Here is a 24,723-nt window from a genome sequence, read left to right as displayed (position 1 = left end):
TGGGTCCCCTTCAAACCTGTGTCCAACCTTTACCCCAAAACAGGATGTTGTGCAGAGGCCATGAAAACACTGATCCAAATAAAAAGCTTACAGCACCTAGTATTCCCATTCAGTCTCCCAACCAAGTACTAACCAGGCCCAACTCTGCTTTGCTTCCGAGGTCAGATGAGATCGGGCTTTATCAGAGTGGTATGGCCGTAAGCGAAAGCTGACCCCAAATGGGGCCTATTTAAATAGTGTAATCAAAAGACTGACTGAGTGACTGACTGATTGATTGATTGGGTCCCCTTCAAACCTGTGTCCAACCTTTATCCCAAAACAGGATGTTGTGCACAGGCCATGAAAATACTGATCCAAATAAAACGCTTACAGCACCTAGTATTCCCATTCAGTCTCCCAACCAAGTACAAACCAGGCCCAACTCTGCTTTGCTTCCGAGGTCAGATGAGATCGGGCTTTGTCAGAGTGGTATGGCCGTAAGCGAAAGCTGACCCCAAATGGGGCCTATTTAAATAGTGTAATCAAAAGACTGACTGAGTGACTGACTTATTGATTGATTGGGTCCTCTTCAAACCTGTGTCCAACCTTTATCCCAAAACAGGATGTTGTGCAGAGGCCATGAAAACACTGATCCAAATAAAAAGCTTACAGCACCTAGTATTCCCATTCAGTCTCCCAACCAAGTACCAACCAGGCCCAACTCTGCTTTGCTTCCGAGGTCAGATGAGATCAGGCTTTTTCAGAGTGGTATGGCCGTAAGCGAAAGCTGACCCCAAATGGGGGCTATTTAAATAGTGTAATCAAAAGACTGACTGACTGACTGACTGACTGACTGATTGATTGATTGAATGGGTCCCCTTCAAACCTGTGTCCAACCTTTATCCCAAAACAGGATGTTGTGCAGAGGCCATGAAAACACTGATCCAAATAAAAAGCTTACAGCACCTAGTATTCCCATTCAGTCTCCCAACCAAGTACTAACCAGGCCCAACTCTGCTTTGCTTCCGAGGTCAGACGAGCTCAGGCTTTTTCAGAGTGGTATGGCCGTAAGCAAAAGCTGACCCCAAATGGGGGCTATTTAAATAGTGTAATCAAAAGACTGACTGACTGACTGACTGACTGATTGATTGATTGATTGGGTCCCCTTCAAACCTGTGTCCAACCTTTATCCCAAAACAGGATGTTGTGCAGAGGCCATGAAAATACTGATCCAAATAAAAAGCTTACAGCACCTAGTATTCCCATTCAGTCTCCCAACCAAGTACTAACCAGGCCCAACTCTGCTTTGCTTCCGAGGTCAGACGAGATCAGGCTATTTCAGAGTGGTATGGCCGTAAACGAAGCCTGACCCCAAATGGGGGCTATTTAAATAATGTAATCAAAAGACTGAGTGACTGACTGAGTGACTGACTGAGTGACTGACTGACTGACTGATTGATTGATTGGGTCCCCTTCAAACCTGTGTCCAACCTTTATCCCAAAACAGGATGTTGTGCAGAGGCCATGAAAACACTGATCCAAATAAAAAGCTTACAGCACCTAGTATTCCCATTCAGTCTCCCAACCAAGTACTAACCAAGGCCAACTCTGCTTTGCTTCCGAGGTCAGATGAGATCAGGCTTTTTCAGAGTGGTATGGCCGCAAGCAAAAGCTGGCCTCAAATGGGGGCTATTTAAATAGTGTAATCAAAAGACTGACTGACTGACTGACTGTCTGACTGACTGATTTATTGATTGATTGATTGATTGATTGATTGATTGGGTCCCCTTCAAACCTGTGTCCAACCTTTATCCCAAAACAGGATGTTGTGCAGAGGCCATGAAAACACTGATCCAAATAAAAAGCTTACAGCACCTAGTATTCCCATTCAGTCTCCCAACCAAGTACTAACCAGGCCCAACTCTGCTTTGCTTCCGAGGTCAGATGAGATCGGGCTTTATCAGAGTGGTATGGCCGTAAGCGAAAGCTGACCCCAAATGGGGCCTATTTAAATAGTGTAATCAAAAGACTGACTGACTGACTGACTGATTGATTGATTGGGTCCCCTTCAAACCTGTGTCCAACCTTTATCCCAAAACAGGATGTTGTGCACAGGCCATGAAAATACTGATCCAAATAAAACGCTTACAGCACCTAGTATTCCCATTCAGTCTCCCAACCAAGTACAAACCAGGCCCAACTCTGCTTTGCTTCCGAGGTCAGATGAGATCGGGCTTTGTCAGAGTGGTATGGCCGTAAGCGAAAGCTGACCCCAAATGGGGCCTATTTAAATAGTGTAATCAAAAGACTGACTGAGTGACTGACTGATTGATTGATTGGGTCCTCTTCAAACCTGTGTCCAACCTTTATCCCAAAACAGGATGTTGTGCAGAGGCCATGAAAACACTGATCCAAATAAAAAGCTTACAGCACCTAGTATTCCCATTCAGTCTCCCAACCGAGTACTAACCAGGCCCAACTCTGCTTTGTTTCCGAGGTCAGATGAGATCAGGCTTTTTCAGAGTGGTATGGCCGTAAGCGAAAGCTGACCCCAAATGGGGGCTATTTAAATAGTGTAATCAAAAGACTGACTGACTGACTGACTGACTGACTGATTGATTGATTGAATGGGTCCCCTTCAAACCTGTGTCCAACCTTTATCCCAAAACAGGATGTTGTGCAGAGGCCATGAAAACACTGATCCAAATAAAAAGCTTACAGCACCTAGTATTCCCATTCAGTCTCCCAAACAAGTACTAACCAGGCCCAACTCTGCTCTGCTTCCGAGGTCAGATGAGATCAGGCTTTTTCAGAGTGGTATGGCCGTAAGCGAAAGCTGACCCCAAATGTGGGCTATTTAAATAGTGTAATCAAAAGACTGACTGACTGACTGACTGACTGATTGATTGATTGATTGGGTCCCCTTCAAACCTGTGTCCAACCTTTATCCCAAAACAGGATGTTGTGCAGAGGCCATGAAAACACTGATCCAAATAAAAAGCTTACAGCACCTAGTATTCCCATTCAGTCTCCCAACCAAGTACTAACCAGGCCCAACTCTGCTTTGCTTCCGAGGTCAGACGAGGTCAGGCTTTTTCAGAGTGGTATGGCCGTAAGCAAAAGCTGACCCCAAATGGGGGCTATTTAAATAGTGTAATCAAAAGACTGACTGACTGACTGACTGACTGATTGATTGATTGATTGGGTCCCCTTCAAACCTGTGTCCAACCTTTATCCCAAAACAGGATGTTGTGCAGAGGCCATGAAAACACTGATCCAAATAAAAAGCTTACAGCACCTAGTATTCCCATTCAGTCTCCCAACCAAGTACTAACCAGGCCCAACTCTGCTTTGCTTCCGAGGTCAGATGAGATCGGGCTTTTTCAGAGTGGTATGGCCGTAAGCGAAAGCTGACCCCAAATGGGGGCTATTTAAATAGTGTAATCAAAAGACTGAGTGACTGACTGAGTGACTGACTGAGTGACTGACTGAGTGACTGACTGACTGATTGATTGATTGGGTCCCCTTCAAACCTGTGTCCAACCTTTATCCCAAAACAGGATGTTGTGCAGAGGCCATGAAAACACTGATCCAAATAAAAAGCTTACAGCACCTAGTATTCCCATTCAGTCTCCCAACCAAGTACTAACCAAGGCCAACTCTGCTTTGCTTCCGAGGTCAGATGAGATCAGGCTTTTTCAGAGTGGTATGGCCGCAAGCAAAAGCTGACCCCAAATGGGGGCTATTTAAATAGTGTAATCAAAAGACTGACTGACTGACTGACTGTCTGACTGACTGATTTATTGATTGATTGATTGATTGATTGATTGATTGATTGGGTCCCCTTCAAACCTGTGTCCAACCTTTATCCCAAAACAGGATGTTGTGCAGAGGCCATGAAAACACTGATCCAAATAAAAAGCTTACAGCACCTAGTATTCTCATTCAGTCTCCCAAGCAAGTACTAACCAGGCCCAACTCTGCTTTGCTTGCGAGGTCAGAGGAGATCAGGCTTTTTCAGAGTGGTATGGCCGTAAGCAAAAGCTGGCCCTAAATGGGGGCTATTTAAATAGTGTAATCAAAAGACTGACTGACTGATTGATGTTGGCTCAAATTTAGCCTATTACCCAAAAACATTTAAAATTCAACTTAGAAGCCAATACTCACATCTACCTCTGAGCCCAGTTGGAGATAGAAAAAATACACCAGCCGTCAGTGAGAAGAAGCAATTGTCCAGCTTTATTGTTCCATTCCACCACACGAGATCCACACCAATGAGAATTCTCAGAAGTGATCCCCCTACCCTGAGCTTAAGCTCCAGTATTTATACTGTATTTACACACTAAATAACCCATATGTTTCAAGAAGACTATGATCTCACTACCAATAGGGTTAAAAAAAAGAGCTCATTTACCTTACTCTTATGTTCCAGAAAAGGGCTATTTCGCTTACACATAGAATTGAAACCAGGGGTTTTAATTTACACATAAAATCAGAACCCAGGCATTTCTAATAACCCAGAAAATAAAAACCCTGAGTTTCTAGCTACTCAGAGGATCAGAAACCAGAATTTTCAGTTACCTAGGGCATCAGAAACCAGAATTTTCATTTACCTTAGGGCCTCAGAAACCAGCATTTTCATTTACCCAGAGAGTAGACCGTGGACAAGACTAAACAAAAAACTGGCAAAAAAGGGAGATTAACAACACTGTTCCCACTGAAACTGGACGTGAGTTTCTCTACTGTGTTATCATTTGGAAAACAATTGATACAATGAGCCTTGCATATTCATGCTTTGCTACTTGTTAAAGGCCAAATCCTTTCATGTAATGGCTTTTACATGTCATTTATATTAGTTCACACAAACACTCCATCCGTCTGTTCCTGGCCCGGCCCCTCTGTCAAATTTTAGAACCCATTGTGGCCTGCGAGTGTCGTGAATAAAATTAACCTTTTAGCCTAGGTCAAAAACTTCGGAGACAGAGAGTTTAGTAGATGTCAAAAAGTAAATAAACTTTATTTAAAATCAGTAAAGTGTGACAGTCTGCAGAGTGTCCGAATTATGCATACACAAACATGTCTTTATATACCTATCTCCACAGCATAGTCTTTGTAGGTGGGGTTTTGCTTTTCCTCACTGAAAATAGACCAATCTTCTTTTGCCACAATTAAATATTCATGTCTATGCGTTATCTTAAATTTGTGGAACATGCGCAGTTAGTTGTTTTTCTTGAAAAGGTTTCATGAGGACAAGGTTTCTTTTACAAAAAAAGGTTTCACACAGACTTGTGTGTCTTGACCTTGACTCCCTTCTTAGGCCTCAATGAGCATCTGTCTGTCTCTATCGGTTGTTCCCGCTGATATCTACCTCCTTTCCCGAGGCCCTCTCCTAACTCCCTAATTTGTATCTGCCTCAAAGTTATTTACTCACGCATGCGAATATCTACTGCCAATTTTTATTGCTGTGGAGACAGGAGACAGCTAATACAGAATAACAATTGTTGTGCACTGAAACACAGAGTTCATTCAACTCAAATCCACTCAGAATATAACTTGATCAAACATTGTTCTATGGATTTAGATTATGCTTCTAACTGTTGATTATACATATAGATTTTTTTTTTTTACCAATATTGATTTATACGATAATGCTCAAGTAATAATTCTAAATGTTGGTTACATATTGAATTCACTTCATTAAGATATCCAAATGTCAGTTACACATATTGTTTGCACTTCATAGATATTTTCCATATGCTCAAGTGTCAGCTTTTTGTCTTGTGGTGTGAGGAACTTCAGCTAGACCCAGTGAAATGTGCAATAGCTACAGTCCTGGAGTTCTTACAATAATGTTTCTCAGCGGGGTGGGCTCCTTCTACAATCAGGGTTTATGTGGCCACCATTTTGGCCAGTCATGCCCCTGTTGATGGAGCCTCTGTGGGGCAACATTCTCTAACTTCGAGGTTCATGCGTTGTGTCAGGCGGCTGAGGCCGATCTGCAGGCCGCGCATACCTTCCTGGGACCTTTCTGTGGTCCTGGAAGGTCTGTCAGGTGCCCCATTTGAGCTCTTAGAGTGGATCTACTGTCTCAAGCCGGAGGGCTGATTTATCACCCTTGGCCAGAACTATGGAAACTGTGGGTCTGGCCCCTGAGGCGCCCCAGCTCATAGATTCTATTCTCACAACTGAGATTGTAGAGACCATGTTAAATGCTAGAGCACCATCCACAAGGAAATTGTATGCACTCAAGTGGCAGCTTTTTGTCTTGTAGGCTAGACTGATAAAAAATGCTTTGTTTTGACAACAGAAACCCTTATAGAATTTGGTAATGGTTTTAATGGGAATTGCATTGGTTTTAATGGAATCTGTAATGGTCCCTTAGGACCTCTAATGGTAATTTGTTGTTGTTTATTGGTGGCATGTTATTTCTAGGGGGTACCATTAATGACCAATAGAACACCTTTGAAATTTGGTAATGGTTTTTAAGGTTTGTAATGGTATTTGTAGTGGAATCCATTAGAATTTCTGTGATGGTTTTCAGCAGAGATGTGTCACTATTTCCGCTGATTAAAACACCTACAGCTGAGGAACTTCGGTGCTCGTCATTAGGCTAGACCAATAAAAATGCTTTGTTTTAACTAATATGGGAAGAGTAAAAAAAGAGGGCTATATGTGGGAAAAGAAATGACAAGCGAGGTTACATGGGTTAGTAGCTATCTAGCTAGTGGCTTCAAGCAGTCGTCTATTTGCACGTACAGCATGACAAATAATTAACTGCACTTGAAGCTTTTGTAAAAATTTAAGATAAAAACACCCCAAACTGTATACGGTACCATAACGAAGACCAACTGTATGTTGATACGTGAAGTTCTGGAGGGATGTCGGATGGCGTGGCGCGGTGACATAATGACGTGTGCTATTAATCCATCTATGTTCTATAACATGTAGAACGGGTACATGAGAGGAGTATTCTAAAAGTGACTCATGTAAACACCTTAATCACAGTGTTATCTTATTCAGAATAAGGTCAATAATTAGATTACTGCTGTCCATGTAAACATAGTGGATGTGTACTGAAGTGCTAACAGTGAAATCTGACTACCAAAACCCCAGTATGCAATGAGCCTTCATTAAAAGCACTCACAAAATAAAAACACTACTCACCATCTACATGTGAACTCCCATCCTCACAGAATGACTCACAGATGTCCGAACCTCCATCTGAAAAACAAAAAGTGGCACCTTATCCACTGCAGTGTAAGAAAGACATACTGAAAACATGTGACTGTATCTGTAAGAAGGGCTATAATGATAACATGAGGTGATGATACACTAATGTTGTTATCTCAGTTGATTCAAGTCTCATACCACCAACGAGTAACCCAACAAACCCAGCAATAAAATAAAACCCGTGCACTTAAATAGGAACACCTGCTCATTTATTCAGTTATCAGCTAATCATGGGCAGCATCACAATGCATAAAATCATGCAAATACAGGTCAAGAGTTTCAGTTAAAGTTCACATCAAACATCAGAATGGGGAAGAAATGTGATCTCAGTGACTTTAACCACAGCATAGTTGTTGGAGCCAGATAGGCTGGTTCAAGTATTTCAGAAACTGCTGGGAATTTCACACAATAGTCTCTAGAATTTAACACAGAATGGTGTCAGAAAAAACCCATAAAAACACTGAGTGAGGGACAGTTTTGTGGGTGGAAACATCTTGTTGATAAGAGAGATCAGAGGAAAGTGACCAGATTGGTCAGAGCTGCCAGGAAGGATATACTGTAATAACTCATATAATCACTCTTTATAACCGTGGTTAGCAGAAAAGCATCTCAGCATGCACAACACATCAAACCAAACCACAGAGATCACATATTCCCCTGATTATCTGATTATCTTATTGATTATCTTATTATTAGACTGATTATCTGTTCAGATAACTATTGTTCAGATCCACATTTAAGCATCTTACTATACACTGTTAAACCCAGTGTTTGTGTTCTTTTTTTCAGTTTCCTTCTGCTTCTGAGTTCAAAGAGCTTTTTCTCATCCCCATCCTGGATCGCCCCTACAGCTGCCTGTTTGGTACATTCCTCTACAGCAGTGAGCAGGAGAGAATGGAAAAGCTACACTCCACATTTCTCCACTAATGGGGGGAGGCTTTCCAGCCTGTTTGATTTTACTGGAATGGAAATGAATTTGTCTAAGTGTATTATGACTTGTCTCTCCCTCTTTCTCTCTCCTCTTTTGTTTTTAGGAAGTACAGGGTAAAACGGTCACTGTGGTCCTACATGAACAGTCAGCCGGAGGACTTCACTAACCCATTCTATGTGGACTGTAAAAACCAGGTGCTGTATCCACTGGCCAATCTCACACATCTGGAGCACTGGGTGGGTTATTATGTGCGCTGGAACCCACGCATGAGACCACAGGTGCTTATACTGCAAACTACACTCTGTGAAATTATGGGGAAATGCTCAAAAATAGTGCTTCCAATATATACCAAAATACCTAGTTATTTGTATAACTGAACAGTGTCACTTCAAACACATGATGAATGTCCCTTTTTATTACTAGATGTTTCTGGGTTTTAACACCAAGTTTGCTTTAAAAAAAACAAAACCATTTGTATCAGCACAAAGCTAAAAACACGAAAGCTGGAATAATGGGTCGGTAAGCATAAAAAGTGCCGTACACAGTGGAACTGGACACACGAGGATCTCTGACACTGTTGACTCTTCAGTGGTTCCATTTTCAGTTCTAGTTTGTAGGTACAGGTTTCAGTCTTCAACAACATTGTAGTTTTCTTTTTAAAATGCACTCCTTGGTTGTGCTCACTGCATTACAAACTAAAATCCAACATTGTGAGAGTTTTTTTTTTTAATGTGTTGAAATGGAGTTTTCTTGTGAACCCTCTATATTCCTGTATATTTCATGATTGGCTGGTTAGAAAACTACATGAACATACAGGTGTTCCTAATAAAGTGGACGGTGAGTGAACATGACGTGGCTGAAACGATTTCCAAAACACTTCAGGAGCAGCTAGCTGTTACGCCACGGCCAGCAGATGGCACTGTGGCACGGCTCCGGACTGGTCACATGACTTTGTTTTGTTTTCATTCGCTTCCTGCCCGAGTTCTACTTTCTCTTTGAGGATGTCCTTGATTTAACCCAGGTGTCTTTGATTTAGATTAATTATGTTGGGTATTTAAACCCCTCGGGTCTATGCGCACGTCGCGTGATATTTGTAGTTGAGGTGCCTGTTATACCGTGTTTGCTGGTTCGTTTCATTGATTTATTAATAAAGACAGTGCTCCTGCACTTACTTCCTGTTTATCCCTCTGTTCCGTCACACTAGCGATAAAGACTAAGGTTACACCGGCTTGATGATTGCTCTTTTAATAATGATACATAAATAAATAGAAAGCGAATGGAATGATTTAGGAAATCGGTGTCCCAAAACGAAACTGATGTTTGTGTGCTTTGTTGATTCTTAGGTAGATGCCGCTCCATCAGAATTTGAGAGTTATTGTTTTTGCGTGAAGAACGTGGAGGAGCTCCAGAGAGAGGTCACGTCATCCTGCTCCATCTCCTCATCCTCAGAGCATACTTCTCCCTCCTCACATAGTGGTACACACACACACACACACACACACACACACACACACACACAAAAAAAAAAAAAAAAAAAAAAAAAAAACACAAACAAAAAAAGAGCACACACTGTCTTTACTCAATGAATACACTCTCAGGCACAAGTAGGGAGTGGATGAGTATGAAGCAGGCACACACACACATTCCTGTTTGCAATTTTTTTTAACTATAGAGAAGTTACCTAGTGTCACATTTTATAAATTCTTAATACTTAAAAATGGATCTTGGAATGATAGTCAGCATGTCTGCAGCATGAATTCATAGTATTTACGATCTAGTATTTGACCTGTAAATATGTAAAAAAGAGAAGTATTAATATATTTGTCCTTACACGTCATGTTCATCTTTCCCTGTGGCCTCATTTGCTCCTCTGTGCCAATCCCTTTCATCTTTTAACATTTCAATAGTTTTTAGCTACTTGAAGGTTTTTGTTTGCCCCCCCCCCCCCCCCCCCCCAAAGTGAATCATCCATCTATTTTTGTGTTTTATTAGTTACTTTCCATTTTATGTCCGCTTTCATCACACTGAAGCGTGATAGTTATGTCAGTATTATTCATTTCTCACAGACCTGCCTTTCACCTTGCTAATATATGGAAGCACTGAATAAACAGTCAATTTGTCATGTTTTTGTATGAAGGTGTTAAAATGTTGAGTTGTACGGCCTTTCCTGCCTCGTGGACTTTTCACTGGTATCGTTTGAATAAATCAAACTGGTAATGAAAAGTGTCGGTACTGATAGGGAAGCAAAACAGAGACAAAGATCTGAATGTGAAAATCCATTGAATTTGGAAATGAAATTTTGACACCATTGAATTAATAGAATCCGTGTATCATATTCGTTCTTTTCATATTCAATTATCCACTTATCCGAAAATGAAAAAATGTCTTGTTATTTTATTATTCATTTACAGATCCAAAACGAAACAGGGAGAAAGTCATTTTCCGTTCTTTCAATCTCATGCTCAAGTTAAAAATAAGCGATTAGAAAATGGGTCAAATGTCCAGGTTTCATTTGAACATATTATTCATTTTTTTCGATTGACTATGACCCAGAAGTTAGTGGTTTCTTCACGTGTTGTGCTGGATAAAGGGGTTTTTATTTTGGTTTATTTGTTTAGTTTTTTTGCTGAAGAGCATGGGGAGATTCGTACTGTTTAAGGGAGCCAAATGTGTAACCCTCAAAGAAGACTGCAAAAATATTAACTGCAGTTAAACCAGTCAATAATCCTTTATAATACTACAAACATTTTTGTATTTACGCTTTTACGTTTTAGAAAATGGGCAAAATCAAGTTTAAAGAGAGGCTGTAATAAAAATACAGTTTTTGGAGCATCAGGGTCGGCGCAGTGGCTTTGTAGTTAGCTTCTTTGCTTCATACCCCCAGGTTGTACTCTGGTTTCCTCCCCTAGTCCAAAGACATGCGTTGTAAATTGTCCGTAGTGTATGAACAGGTGTATGATGGGCTTATACCTCGTCCACGGTGGCCCCCGCCTTGTGCCCCGAGTCCCCTGAGATAGACTCCAGGGTGACCCTGTGTAAGATCGATGGAATATCTGATTTAATGAACACTGAAAAACTTTTCATTTCTTTTTTTTTGAAAGCATGTAACATCAGCACGACGTACGGGGTTCACCGAAACGGGACTATTGTGACACGGGTGGAATCCAATGAGGTTTTCTACTGTTCTCAAGGTTTGGCATGCTGTGTATCCTGAGATGCTTTTCTGCTCACCATGTATGTAAAGAGAGGTGATTTGACGTTACCATGGCCGTCCTATTAACTTGACCCAGTCTGGCCATTCTCCTTTCGTCAACAAGGTGTTTCCACCCCGAGAACTGCCACTTACCGGAAGTTTTTCACACAAGTATGTGTGTGTGGAAATCCTAGGAGAGCCGCAGTTTCTGGGATACTCAAACCAGACCATTTAGAATCTACAACCATGCCACAGATAAAATCACTGGATTACATTCTGGTGTTTGATGTGAATATTGACTGAAGCTCTTCATCTGATCCTGCTTGATCTTGTACATTGTGGTGTTGCCATATGATTGGCTGATTGGATAATTGTATGAATGAGCACATGTACAAGTGATCAGTGAGCACATCTATCTACCATAGAGGTATTTTGGGGCAATACTTGACAATGTACCTGACTTTGTTAGATTTGTGGCCAAGTTGAAGCTTTTGACATCCCAATGGAAAAAAATAAAACAATCCAAGACAAATTCACTTTCAGTCTTTTTTTTATTATTGTTTTTTTTCGCAATTCATGTTAATCTCTTTCTACAGAACCCGTCCAAACTTCATACGTCAATGCAGTAAGCAAGATAAACTGTCTACAGCTGAAGAATCTAAGCATGCATCCGTTTTCACCCTTATAGAAAAAGTTTAGCAGTTCCTATCCAAAAGACACCATGAGCCCAGATGTCCTTAGAAACTAAATGTAACCTCCAACTCGTGGCCTTTTCAGTAACTCGATTCCCAGACGTCGCCACACTGATCACAGTGCATCCTTCAAATCCACCGTGCAGCGGAAATGGACCAGTCGATTTAAACGGATTGTTGAAAATGTACGTTGTTCAAGGCATTTGTGAATTTGAAATTTCGCTACAATTAATTTCGGAACGAGATCACGTCGTCATTGCCTCGTCTCTGGTGTTCTACATTTTTGACGAAAGTAACACCAGAGATGCTGCGTTAAAGTGGTCAAGAAAATTACACCAGAGTAAAAAAAATCCCATTGGGTTAGATTATAAACATCGACTGAAACTCACGATAGGACGTGACACTGTTGGAGAGTTGCATACGAGCGAACATTCAACGATATTTAGTAGAAGCGTTGTGGATGTTTTCGCCTGTGTTCGTCCGTAATCTACTGGACTGTCCTACCATGTCCTACCAAAAGTTCGACCACATACACATTCAACTGAAGCTCATACAGTCAGAATACTGAACTCTCCTTTTTGCCATAGTGCGGCCGCTTAACAGGATAAGGCCTCAGAAGTCAAGCACCAGCAGCTTGTGGCTAAAAAGCTGCAGCAGAATTGAGCTCGGCTAGGAGGTGACGGGTGGCGGAAAAAAGCCGGGGAACCTTGGAAAGGAAAACAGGGCTGTGTTCTAAATCTTTTATTGCCTCCTCTTCAAACTCCAAAAACCTCTGGGCCCTACAGCTAAATCCAAAGCTGAGGAAAACAACCGTTCAACTAAGAAGGCCTTCTCAAACATAATGTTTGAGCGAAGGGAGGAAATGATCAACACAGATCAATTGGAACAAAGCCCATACAGCAAGACCGTAAAAAAGTGCCATAGAGTGTAAATGATTCAAAAAGACACAAATCTAAGCCCAAACACTTCATATGACCATTGATATGACTGCTAACGAAATCTATTGTACTGTAGCTACACTGCTACAAGTGTATATAAAGATACACCGATACAACCAGTTGAACATGAATAACACGCAAAGCACATTTCACAGGCATGATATCTTTCAAAAATGTCCAAAAGCACAAATTCCTAATAAAGGAAAAAGACATGTTTGTGCTAACATGTAAGACTTGAGTTTCCACATCTTCCAAACAAGTACACTTGAGCGTCTTCGATACTGTAAGCTCGGCTCTAAAAATCTGCTACCACTGTTGTACCAGTAAACACACACACATAGACAGAGCAAGTTAGCAAAGATTGGTCAACAAGGTTTCTTCAACACAACCACCTTTTAATACACATACGCTCATTTCATATTGTCAGTCCCTTTTTAAAAGTGAATTAAACCATGAGCAGCTGTCTTCTCAAAAGTCCTGTTCAATTTCAGAGCACAAAAAAACTGCCTATATACACAACAATTCAGTCCCACGTCTCTGAAAGAAATGCAGAGCACAAATGTACAAATCACTGTGATTTCTATTTTTCTTAAATGTGAAAAGGATGCTTGTAAAAAGATGATGAATCTTCACTGGGAATTACTTTAAGGTCATCAACAATTAATTTATAAATCAGGGGAGCCTGGCTCTGGTCCTGAATTCCTGTAATCATGCACAGTGTGATGATTTCTCATCTAACACTCCTACCTAATGACCCGAAGACTTAAATCGGGTGTGATTCAGGAAAATTCCCAAACTGTACTGCACTGTAATCTTACAGGACCACAGTAAGGCTTCCCTGCTCTAAAGCGTTTACTATAGAAATATTTATTTGAACATGATGTGGATAATCTAATCACAGACTCTGGATTAATGGTGCACACAGCGATGTTTTCACACAAAAGTGTGATGGACACTAAAAAGCTGGAGCAGCACTAATGCATGAATAGTTTGTCTCAGAGTTTGTACTTTCAATTAGAAACACATTAAACTTCTGCACAGTTTCCAACTTCATATGAATAATATTGTAAACAGTCGTATTAGTGAGAATGAGGACAAACGGTTAAATATTCACAGAAAGTTTGACTTAGTCACAAAGCAGATGTCCCTCCCCTCCCCCCACTGAGAACATGTATGCGTTGAGCAGTGCTCCCTCTTCAGGCTGGGAGATGTATCACAGGTTACACCACGTTGTCTTCTGTGGGCGGCTCAGCATTGGGGGGCTGGAGGAGAGTTTGTTGAACTGTAAAATGACTTTCACTTAGGGGTGTACTCACTTTTGTTGCCAGCGGTTTAGACATTAATGGCTGTGTGTTGAGTTATTTTGAGGGGACAGCAAATTTACTCTGTTACACAAGCTGTACACTCACTACTTTACATTGTAGCACAGTGTCATTTCTTCAGTGTTGTCACATGAAAAGATATAATCAAATAGTACCATAGCAGGCTGAGAGTCTCACATCAACAAAGGTCAAGTGTGCTCGTTAGAATATCAGCCTGGAAAGTTTTCAAATCGGTCTTATCACTGTTTTTTTGCTCGCTCATTCACACTTTGCATTATGGTTACGATAACAGTCTATCCTTCTGCCCAACATGGATAAAACTGGCCACTTCAGCCATTTTGACAGCCTGTGGTGTTGTCTGGTTAAAAATGTGTGTGTAAGTTTATATTATAGATTATATTTGTAGTACATCTCCTTGCACATGCACTTTTTCCCCTTAATAGTACGGGGACATACTTGTGCATGAAAAGCAGATAGAACAGTATAATCATTATTAGCTTCTCCAATTCAGGAAAATGGGCCAAAAAAAAAGAGGTCAGAAATTGTAAAATGCCTATCAGGGGGCTGCAGCACACTGACGATCGCAAAATTATTGAGGTGTGACCTCCCAACAAAAATACTTTGTTATGAATACTCGACAGGGGGCAAAAAACCGCGGAGAAGAAAAGGCGCTAGTTGACTGCAAAAGACTTAAGAAGAATAAAACGTGAGAGAACCCATTAGCCAGCACCGCCACCATGTTTCAGAACTGCAACCTTCCACGAGTGTCCAGAAATACAAGGTGGCAAGTGCTCAGAGACATGGCTACAGTAAGGAAGGCTGAAATACAACCGCCACTGCATAAGACTTACAAGCTGAAGCATCATGACTGGGCCAAGAAATACCTGAAGACTGTTCCTTATAGGTTTCATGGACCGATGAAATAAGAGTGACTATAGATGGAGCAGATGGACCTTTTCCGTCTGGTTAAAGATGAACTGAAAATGAACTCCCAAACCTACTGCCAGTTTGTAGAAGATCCTTTCTTCAAGCAATGGTACAGGAAGAAGTCAGCAACGTTCAAGAAGACCATGATCTTTATGCAGGGCAATGCTCCATTCAGCTAAAATGGATCATGAACAGATCAAGAAACTGACATTCAACGGATGGAAGGCTCATGGTGGTTATTGAAAAGAAGGGTGGCTACATTCATCACTGAATAGCTTTGAAGGGACAAAATAGTTCATTGTTAGTTCATTGAATAACTTCCTGAGAAATTAAATTTTTTCTTAGTTAAACCTTCTATTTTGTTGGGAAAGAAACATTTAGGATCAACTGAGACCATTGTATTTGTTCACCAATCAAATTAAGCTGAGAAGTACCATTTGCCAAGTGTTTGGTTTTTTTTTTCTTTTTACAGGCCTAGTTAAATAAATTGGAATATAGAAGTACAGTAGAACCGATAAACCGGACTGAATGCACGTTTTTAAAACGGCTATAGTTGTGTATCCGTGGATTGCAGGTGTGAAAAATTGAAAAACTGAAATCTGACTAAAGCGAATGTAGTTCAGTTCAGTCTGAAGTTGTAGAGGAAACATTCGCACTAGGTAATTTAGTTTTGTAACGCCACATAGATCATAAGGTCTGTTAGAAATTATATATCAGAGCTACAAACCCCATCCTGCTCTGCTGTATGAGGATACTCAACACCGCCATCTTGTGTTTGTGTGTATGTGTTGCTGTGTTCATGAGGCAGTTTTGCTTAGTTTTTTCTTTAAGGTTTAATGTTCTATATTATTGTGTGTGTGTGTTTATGTATTTTAGTGTGAGCTGTAGTTTTGTTTTGTAATCTTATTTCTCAGGTGCAATTTTACGTGTTTTAATTCTTCCTCCCTGATTTCTGCACTGCACAGTGTATTATTAGAAACAGGGCTTCTCTGTGTAAGAGAACAGTTGTTTTGTGTTTTTAACAGCAAGTTATAGCGCTTATTGTGAACCGTTATGTGTGCAGGAGGCAGTTCAGCTGGACGGAGAGATCCTGCATGTGCCGGTTTAAAAAATGAATAATGATGATTTCTGTTCCTTTGGTGAAAACTTTCAGAGCGTTTTAAATCTACATTAGCCTTTTGTAAAAGTACAGAAAGTATATAATCCGTATATGTAAAATATTTCAATAAATAAAAAAGCAGTGCTTGTGTTATTACAGGAGGTGACATTTTGTAGGAAAACGTGAACAGTGAACGCGCACTGTAGGGTTGACAAAAGGCCAAAAACGCTTTAACAACAAGTTTCAGCTCCAGTTAAAGGAAAGTGCTTGACTCAAGTAGTTTTTTTCCCCTACAACAATTGATTTGATCATATCACATTCCACAACACTGATTAAACCTGAGGTTCTGATTCCCACAGGGGCCTCTGTTACTGACTGTTTAATACTGTCTCAGTTCTGAGATTGATTTAATGTTCAGTCGAAGTGAATAGGTTTCATATTTAGTGTAAAATATTAGTGTAATCCACCTGTTTCTAAATTACATTATATAGCACATCTATCGTGCACACTGAAAATTCAAGTCCCAGATGTTTCTAAAACTACACACAACCGTGTGTATATATGTATATTTTATAAGTGTATATATGTATACAGGAAATCACACACACACACACACACACCTCTACTGCATCCTCCAGGAAACACGTGAAGGAAACCTCACCTTTCCCGGCTTGTGATACACTCATTCATCTGCTTTAAATATACTTTTTTTTCTATACATATTCAATTCACAGCACCTGTTAATTCTTTATTTCCTTTTTTCTACATCACTCACTCTCTCTCTTACTCTCACCCTTAAGATATACCCGTTAAGTAAAATTTTCCTTCAGCCATCAGAACAATACATTAACTCTGACGTGTTTGACTGATAGCATTTCGCTTCCGTTCTTGCGGTTTTGTAAACATAGAGCATATGGACGCTCCGATCGCAGGCTTGATCTCGTATAGCTCGTATCTTTAACCCTGCAATTACACAATTTTAAGCTAAATTAAGCTATTTAGATCGTCAACACTGTATGAAACATTCCCAATAAAATCTTGGACAAATTCTGCAACAAATTAACACGCGTTCTCCGTTTTTGATCACACGATGCAGATTCTCTAATGATAGACGTGCGATTAAAGAAAATGACCACATCCTCAATCCTTACATCATCAGTCAGCATGATCTGGGGTTGTGTAGAAAGCGGGCTTGTATGAACACGTGTGTGGCTTTTACCTGCCAGTTGTAATATAGGTGGCAGAGTTTGTAGGTGAGTCTCTGCTTGTGGTCTGGTTTGAGGACACTGCTGTTGTACACCACGTTGTAGTGAGTGGGGGCCACACTGCTGAAGCGCACTTTGTGACTCACTATGAAGAAGTCGTACCTGACAAATCAAGCCGTCAGCGTTTAAAACACACCGAACGCAACCTGAAGCTGCGATCAGAAAGACCGCAAGAGAAAGAGAAAAAGATGGATGAACTATGCCTGAACACGCCACTCGGGTCACATGACTTCGGCGTCGATGACCGTCGATGAGGGTTGCTCAGTCTGGCGTCGAGGACAGCAAAGAATCTGGAAGAGATGCGTTTCTTCACCACCAACACGGTCAGTTTGGGCCTGTAAACACAAACACTGACAGCTGAGAGAAAACCCAAAAAGCGTGCGTCAAATCTCTTTTATCAAGATGTGTCGAGTCTCATGTGTAATCGTCACCCATGGCCTTGATGGACTGCGTGAACTGAGGCACTTCGTAGTCGCCCACGCCGTCTCGGTACACCACCATGCGTGACGGCAAACATTCGTTGTATTTGAAGTAGGCCTTTAGCGCAGCTGAGGAAAAGAAATCAAAACAAAAATTCTTAATGCGCTTCTTAACTGAAGCGACAATTCTAAAATTGCTCGCTTTTTCTCCTACGTTCCGTCAGACTGCAGTGTGAGTATTTCATCCTGAGTGTAAAGTCGGAATTCAAAGAGACTGCAGTGTAACGAGATCATTTATGAGCATGATGTTCCTCCCAGAGTGCATTTCATACCCTGCACACTTTGAAAACCACCTGAGAGAAGGACGGTGCTCTCATGGTTACAGAGCAGTGGCACATAGCATACAGAGCATGGCCCAGACCCTTTATGAGGAAGATGAAGGTGGGGTAGCAGCGAGGAAAACAACGTTCAGAGGATTCGAGACTAAAAAATTATGATTCTGTCCTTCAACTGGAAGGAAATGGAAATACAGAGAACAGTGTGTGAGATTAAGAGAACCAGCTCAGGCCTGAGTAAAGAATCCTGAGATGCAGGAAGTAGTGTTAAAAGTCTCTGAAATTTCCCACCACCGAGCTGAAAAACTCTTGTTGGATTCATAATCTTTACTGATCGTTTGTAGTGGTAACAATATGCAGATATACGAGGGATTAAAAAAATATCAACAAATAAAGAAACCATGAGCATGCTGCTATATGCAGAAAGATTATCAATCAACGACAGGATGGTGTAATGTGACGCACCACGAAGCTAAACAGGTCTTCCTGATGCTTTTTATTCCTTATACCTCAGCAATTTGACAATTTAACATTTTATTCATTAAAAGAACGATACTGTACTTTTTCTCTCTCTTAAAGTTACGATAAACCAGAAAGGGTAATGCCCTCTCTTCTGAAGACTGGTGGAAAAGTTCAAATCTAAAATCTAGTTCATTAAACACAACCCTTCTTAAAGCTGTTTACAGAGTCCACACAAGTCATGCTTTAAGTACCTGGACATGCCCGGGTTGAGGCTGGCCACCAGTGCACGGATGGATCTCTTTTCTGCGTCACTGTCGTGTTATCAGTCGATACCAACATCATCAGGTGCTTCAACTGAAAGAGCAGGAGAAGTCACTAAAACAATGTTTTAATAGAATAACATCAGGGTTAGGAGGTGCCACTGTTGATCAGTTACAAGGTCAGATATGCTTTTAAAGGATGATTTTGGTTGTAGTTGAAATCTATATATATATATATATATATATATATATATATATATATATATATATGTATGTATGTATGTATGTATGTACGATTTATTTATAACTAAGCACATTTTCTGTCTTTACATTTTAGTAGTTTTATTTTTGTTTATCAGTTTTAGATCGTTTCCCCAGTACAGTGTCCATGTCTGCTGATAATATTGTGTTTTGGGGGGATTAAATCAAAACATGGAAACTGATGTTGACTTTTCTAGTGATATCTGGCAGCCGTGAGTTTAAATGAAGTGAATTAGAGTTAGTGAAGGAGAGCAGCAGTGTACTGTATGTTTACAGATGGAACAGTTGTTACTCTTGATTATGATTGGTGAGGAATTTTTTAATAAAGAAGTTTGAATTAAACCCACCTTATAGCGTGTTAATGTCATGATTTCTCCTCACGCAAAGCACTGGAGCTCGAAGCGAACCTGGCAGCTCGAGGGCTAAAATGCTAACTCCGTTTCTGGGTTTTGGCACTACAAAATAACATCATCCCTGCGCTGCCCTATGGTGACTGGCTATAAGTGTAGGAAGCGCTTGATTTGCTCTGCAGCTGAGTTTTCTATTAGCGGAGGATGAACTTTAAACGTTAATATTGCAGTCGATCATGTTCATTTAATCGTGGGCCGTCAAAATCGTAATCGCGATCGATATTCGATTAATTGTGCAGCACTAGTGCCATCTATATTATTTACCCATAGTAATGTGGGTTTTTTCTTCTACCCCCCCCCCTTTATTTTATTTATTTTTAAATCAAAGTCCTTTCAATCATATCACATTCAAGCAGTTATCTAATCAGCCAATCATGTGCCAGCAGCACATTGCATAAAATCATGCAGTTACAGGTCAAGAGTTTCAGTTAATGTGTACATCAAACAACCACGGCATGGTTACTGGTACCAAATGGGCTGGTTTGAGTATTTCAGGAATAAGGCGTTTCCATCCACACACAACTGTTGCTCCCTCAATGTTTTTTGCACCATTCTTAGTAAACTCTACAGACTGTTCTGTGTGAAAAGCCCAGGAGATCAGCAGTTTCTGAAATACTCAAACCAGCCCATCTGATATAACCAACCATGCCACGGTAAAGGTCACAGAGTTCACAATTTTCACCCATTGTGATGCTTGACGTGAACGGTAACTTTTTATGCATTGATGTGAACGTTAACTCAAGTTCTTTTTATGCATCGTGCCGCTGCCCCATGATTGAATAACTACATGAATGTGAGGGTGTTTCTAATAAAAAGGACAGCGAGTGCATTACTTTTTCATTCAAATAATGAATATAATGGTCGTTACATTACTAGTGACCTGTACGGTTTTTCTAAGCAATACAATACATTTTCTATACCTTAACCCCTAAACAGTATGGCTGCTAACCTGAACATTTTCAGCATAGTAAAATACTTTAATATTTGAATCCTAAACAAACTACATGGTCACACTTGGGTTGACCCAGTGTGTGAGACCCACCATCTGAACCTGTTGCACCACTCTCTGCTGCAGAGCTCTCAGCAGAGCCTCCTGTCGATCATCGTACTCCATCCTGCACACAGAAAAAAAATTAAGTGGGGGGGATAAAAAGTGTTAATGCTGCAATTAAGTCATGATCCTTGCTCAACATGGCTCTGGTTCAAATAAAACACTACGCACAGTAACCACTGCCTTCTGCTCTGAATGAAAGAAAAGCTGTCGAGAAGCTCTTCATTTTAGCGCGTGCAGTACGTTTATTTGCCGAGACCATTGAAACGTTTGTGCCTAACTGATTGACTGCAGCTGAATACGGTCAATATGAGAGCAAAGTTCTGCACTACCTAATTGATAAGGAACGCTTTAATAATTTGAAATTAACAGTGCTACACACTAGCGTCCCTTTCATGAAGCTCGCGAGGAGTAAATTTTAAAAAGGAGCCCAGGACACAGTAATGGCACAGGCTACAATTTCTTTCTAAACACTGGTCAAGTGTGTTGGCTCACATTCCCAGCCTCTGAAGGTGGATGCCTACGGGCACTTTGTTGAGGGTCTTCAGCAGTGAGTGAGCGACGTCAGCGTTATGGCGCGTATGGGACAACAGCCAGATCTCCAGAGGCATGCTGGTCATCAGAGGAAGACCTCGCATCTCTTTAGACCAATCCGCGTCACATGGGTTGTACTCGTACTGCGCACACACACACACACACACGCACACACAAACTCTACTCAGCAAGAGTGCGATGCGTGTCATGTACAGTTGTGTTCTCTGTGTTCTGTGGTCCCCCTTACTGCTCTCGCTCCTTGTAGGATCCTCTCAGCAGGAAGAACTCTTCCAGTCAGATTCAGCAGCTTGTTCTCAAAGCTTAGACCCCATGTGCTGAGCGTAGTCTGAACACTGGCATTCCTGGAAGAGATTCACTGAAAAATTCAGCAGTGTGAATTGGTATAACGTTCATTTCAAACATTTAATCGTACACCTTCAGATCAAAAGACTTTTAAGATCATGAAAAACATTTCAGTCAGGTGTCCACAAACTTTTGATCGGTAGTGTATATCTATCATTAAACTTAAGAATGATATAATCAGAAAAACCATCATGCTATATGTTCAGCCTCGTGTTGCCCGGGATAGTCTCTGTAAAGTAAATACACATCCCTTATATGCATGCTACAAATGTTTCTTTTGTAAAATTTGTCTCTGGCTTGCACGTTAAGGATAAATTTCTAAATGTAAAGAATGTATAAGTTTCTGTAAAGCTGCTCTGTGACATCGTACGCTGTTAAACGCGCTATACAGACAAAAGCAGAATTGAATTAATAATGCAGTCGCTTTTATCCAGTACCTGCTCATGTTGTTGATGAATCTGTTGAGGCGGTTCTCCCACTGTTCTGGGGTCAGTCTGGTGTGAGTGGAAAGGTCCTTCATGATGTTAAAGTCGTGCGCATCTTATCAGTCAGACCTGAGTAAGTTACAACAATTAGTGCGATAAGAAGCAGACAATGATTAAGCGCTGTGTTTCTCCCGCTCTGTGAGGGAGACCTGTGAGGTAGCAGAACTCCGGGATGAGTAAGACAGGTCCTGGTGGAGGAGCTCCTGCAGGACCCAACCTCCTAACGTGACTGACCAGCAGAACCTGGTTCCTATCAGTGGTCTGCAGATCGTATTCCTAAAAAATATATATTATATCCCACAAAGAAATTAAGACGGGAACAAAGTCAGCAGTGAAATGAGGCTCCTTTAATACTGTTTAAAAAGCATCTCAGGGAAATTCCTCAAGATATCAAGTGAGAAATGCCAGGAATACATTTCTGGAAAAAGGGCGTCTACTTTGAAGATCCTAAAAATTTAAAATTTATATCCTAAATTATTTTGATCTATTTTGGATGTATTTTTTTCGGGGGGGTGAATAAAGAATGAATGTGTCTAAACGTTTGACGGTAATGTATGTTTCCAATGCAAGTGCTATAGTATAGGTGTGCTGGGTTATATCTTATATAGTTCTATTAGGTTATACACGTGTCTATATGCAGTGGTTGTAAGTAAATATACAAGAACTGTGGCTGAATATCTAGTATATAGTTATTTATCTCTTTATTTACGTAGTATTGTTTTGGTATTATTATTTTTTTTTTTCCATTTTATTTGATTTTTTTCTGCCAATCGACTGCCCACACTCCAGTCCAGTAGGTGGCGGTATTGCATCTTTAGCATTAAAACAAAAAAAGAAGAGAACTATAGCGCCTTAACCCACACTGCGCATGCGCAAAGCCGGATGACTCAGCCATTAAACTAGTAAAAGAGCTGTAATTAGCCAGTGAAGCTACATGTCGTTCAGCCGCGTCCACTTATAAAAGTAAATCATGTAATATTCTCAGACTGGGCAGTTATTGACAGGGTGAATTCATCGTTTTAAATAGAATCAAAAATAACATCGACCTATTTGCTAATCTCATTTCGATTAGCTTGCTCATTAATTACACTGCGCATGCCTGGACTGGACTGCCTCTTCAAAAGCTAGCATCGCTAGCATATTTGTATAATATTAACATTAATATTGAACCAGAGGAGTGAATAAAAAAAGTTATAAAATGTTATTTCTCACTTCTTCTCCTCTTGTTGTTCTTCTCCGTGCGGGTGAGAGTTATGTTTGGTCGGTTCCTCTGTAATTCGGTCATGAGTGAACCACTGCTGCTTCACCGCCTGCTTCATACTGATACACCTGAAACACAGGTGTTAACACCGTGAACTACACACATACACACAATACAGCACAGAACAGAACCGAATAAACTCACTTTAGTTTGGGTCCAAACGGGCCAGAACTAACACTAACAACGCTTTCTGCTCCTCATTTCGACTTCTCGCGGTGACATCACCAACGTAACGGACGTTGACGTAAATTTGAATCTGAGGAGAAAATAAAATAAAATAAACCCAAATATTATTTTATAAAAAGCTTCATTATTCTCTTCTTCTTAAACACGATAGAGGATAAGATATACAAATACATAAAAAAACAGCTTTATCATTATTTTAAATCAAATCCACTTTAAAAGTGCTCCTTTCTAATTAAATTTTAATTAAAAATATACTTTATCTTACTTGTTAATTTTTTTTAAATTAATATTTAATTCATCGATGATTGTAGACGAGTTGAGGTTTCACGTTCTTTGTGCTTTATCATAAATATACACTTTGTTTAAACTTTTGAGTTTGGACACAAAATGTAAACATTCCTCATGAATCCAGAACATTCATTTGTTTATTATTTAGAAAGTAATAATTAAACTGGTGAATAAAATGATCAGATTAATCACTTGCAACATTTAGAATATGAATTATGAAACAGGAGACCTGAGTGCGATTCTGGCAGAAGAGCTAAATTGCTTCTTTGCTCGCTTTGAAACATCACAACAACAGCACTCATCTGCTCCAGCCCCACCTCCACCCTCATCTGGCCCCCGTACCAGTCCAGCCCTGCCTCCATCCCCTTCTGGTTCCTGCACCACTCTACTTACTGTGAGGGAACACGATGTTAGACGGATGTTTCTGGCAGTGAACCCCAGGAAGGCTGCTGGCCCAGACGGTGTACCTGGTAACGTGCTCAGATCATGTGCCCACCAGCTTGCCCACATCTTTACCAGAATTTTCAATCTCTCCCTGGCCCAAGCAGTCATCCCGGCCTGCCTAAAATCAGCCATAATCATCCCAGTGCCAAAGAAGTCGCCCACCACTAGCCTGAATGATTATCGTCCTGTGGCCCTCACTCCAGTTATCATGAAGTGCTTTGAGAGATTGGTTCTTCAGCACATCAAGGACTACCTCCCCCCAGATTTCGATCCTTTTCAATTTGCTTATCGTGCAATCAGATCCACAGAGGATGCTATAGCCGTAGTTGTCCACTACGTGTTGAGACATCAGCACAGAGCTACGTCCGGATGCTTTTTGTGGATTACA

At 40.7% G+C, this 24,723-nt stretch overlaps 1 long non-coding RNA gene, 3 other non-coding genes and 12 pseudogenes across 7 annotated transcripts; 1 reads left to right on the top strand and 15 right to left on the bottom strand.

Moving 5' to 3' along the window:
* Positions 1-84: 84 nt before the first annotated feature.
* LOC124627390 (5S ribosomal RNA) lies at positions 85-203 on the bottom strand. The gene has a single exon (XR_006981833.2). It is a non-coding gene; the product is annotated as a 5S ribosomal RNA (ribosomal RNA).
* A 160-nt stretch (positions 204-363) lies between these two features.
* On the bottom strand, positions 364-482 carry LOC124627391 (uncharacterized; annotated as a pseudogene).
* A 160-nt stretch (positions 483-642) lies between these two features.
* On the bottom strand, positions 643-761 carry LOC124627392 (uncharacterized; annotated as a pseudogene).
* A 172-nt stretch (positions 762-933) lies between these two features.
* On the bottom strand, positions 934-1,052 carry LOC124627393 (uncharacterized; annotated as a pseudogene).
* Positions 1,053-1,220: 168 nt separating this feature from the next.
* LOC124627394 (uncharacterized) lies at positions 1,221-1,339 on the bottom strand (annotated as a pseudogene).
* Positions 1,340-1,527: 188 nt separating this feature from the next.
* On the bottom strand, positions 1,528-1,646 carry LOC124627396 (uncharacterized; annotated as a pseudogene).
* Positions 1,647-1,842: 196 nt separating this feature from the next.
* On the bottom strand, positions 1,843-1,961 carry LOC124627397 (5S ribosomal RNA). Its single transcript, XR_006981840.2, has one exon. It is a non-coding gene; the product is annotated as a 5S ribosomal RNA (ribosomal RNA).
* Positions 1,962-2,121: 160 nt separating this feature from the next.
* On the bottom strand, positions 2,122-2,240 carry LOC124627223 (uncharacterized; annotated as a pseudogene).
* Positions 2,241-2,400: 160 nt separating this feature from the next.
* On the bottom strand, positions 2,401-2,519 carry LOC124627408 (uncharacterized; annotated as a pseudogene).
* Positions 2,520-2,691: 172 nt separating this feature from the next.
* Positions 2,692-2,810, bottom strand: LOC128630716 (uncharacterized; annotated as a pseudogene).
* A 168-nt stretch (positions 2,811-2,978) lies between these two features.
* Positions 2,979-3,097, bottom strand: LOC128630703 (uncharacterized; annotated as a pseudogene).
* Positions 3,098-3,265: 168 nt separating this feature from the next.
* On the bottom strand, positions 3,266-3,384 carry LOC128630658 (5S ribosomal RNA). Its single transcript, XR_008394937.1, has one exon. It is a non-coding gene; the product is annotated as a 5S ribosomal RNA (ribosomal RNA).
* A 196-nt stretch (positions 3,385-3,580) lies between these two features.
* Positions 3,581-3,699, bottom strand: LOC128630707 (uncharacterized; annotated as a pseudogene).
* Positions 3,700-3,899: 200 nt separating this feature from the next.
* On the bottom strand, positions 3,900-4,018 carry LOC128630723 (uncharacterized; annotated as a pseudogene).
* Positions 4,019-9,073: 5,055 nt separating this feature from the next.
* LOC128630656 (uncharacterized) lies at positions 9,074-11,882 on the top strand. Of its 4 annotated transcripts, none has more exons than XR_008394935.1 (3): positions 9,074-9,161; positions 9,484-9,616; positions 11,242-11,882. It is a non-coding gene; the product is annotated as an uncharacterized LOC128630656 (long non-coding RNA). The 4 variants fall into 4 exon arrangements; XR_008394934.1 differs by having other exon boundaries at positions 9,091-9,358; positions 9,488-9,616; XR_008394933.1 differs by having other exon boundaries at positions 9,092-9,358.
* Positions 11,883-17,388: 5,506 nt separating this feature from the next.
* On the bottom strand, positions 17,389-23,358 carry LOC128630654 (piwi-like protein 1; annotated as a pseudogene).
* Positions 23,359-24,723: the final 1,365 nt, after the last annotated feature.

The sequence above is a fragment of the Ictalurus punctatus genome, unplaced genomic scaffold, assembly GCF_001660625.3.
Source record: "Ictalurus punctatus breed USDA103 unplaced genomic scaffold, Coco_2.0 Super-Scaffold_100058, whole genome shotgun sequence".
NCBI classification, from domain to species: domain Eukaryota; kingdom Metazoa; phylum Chordata; class Actinopteri; order Siluriformes; family Ictaluridae; genus Ictalurus; species Ictalurus punctatus.
This window is presented reverse-complemented; position numbering and strand designations above follow the sequence as displayed.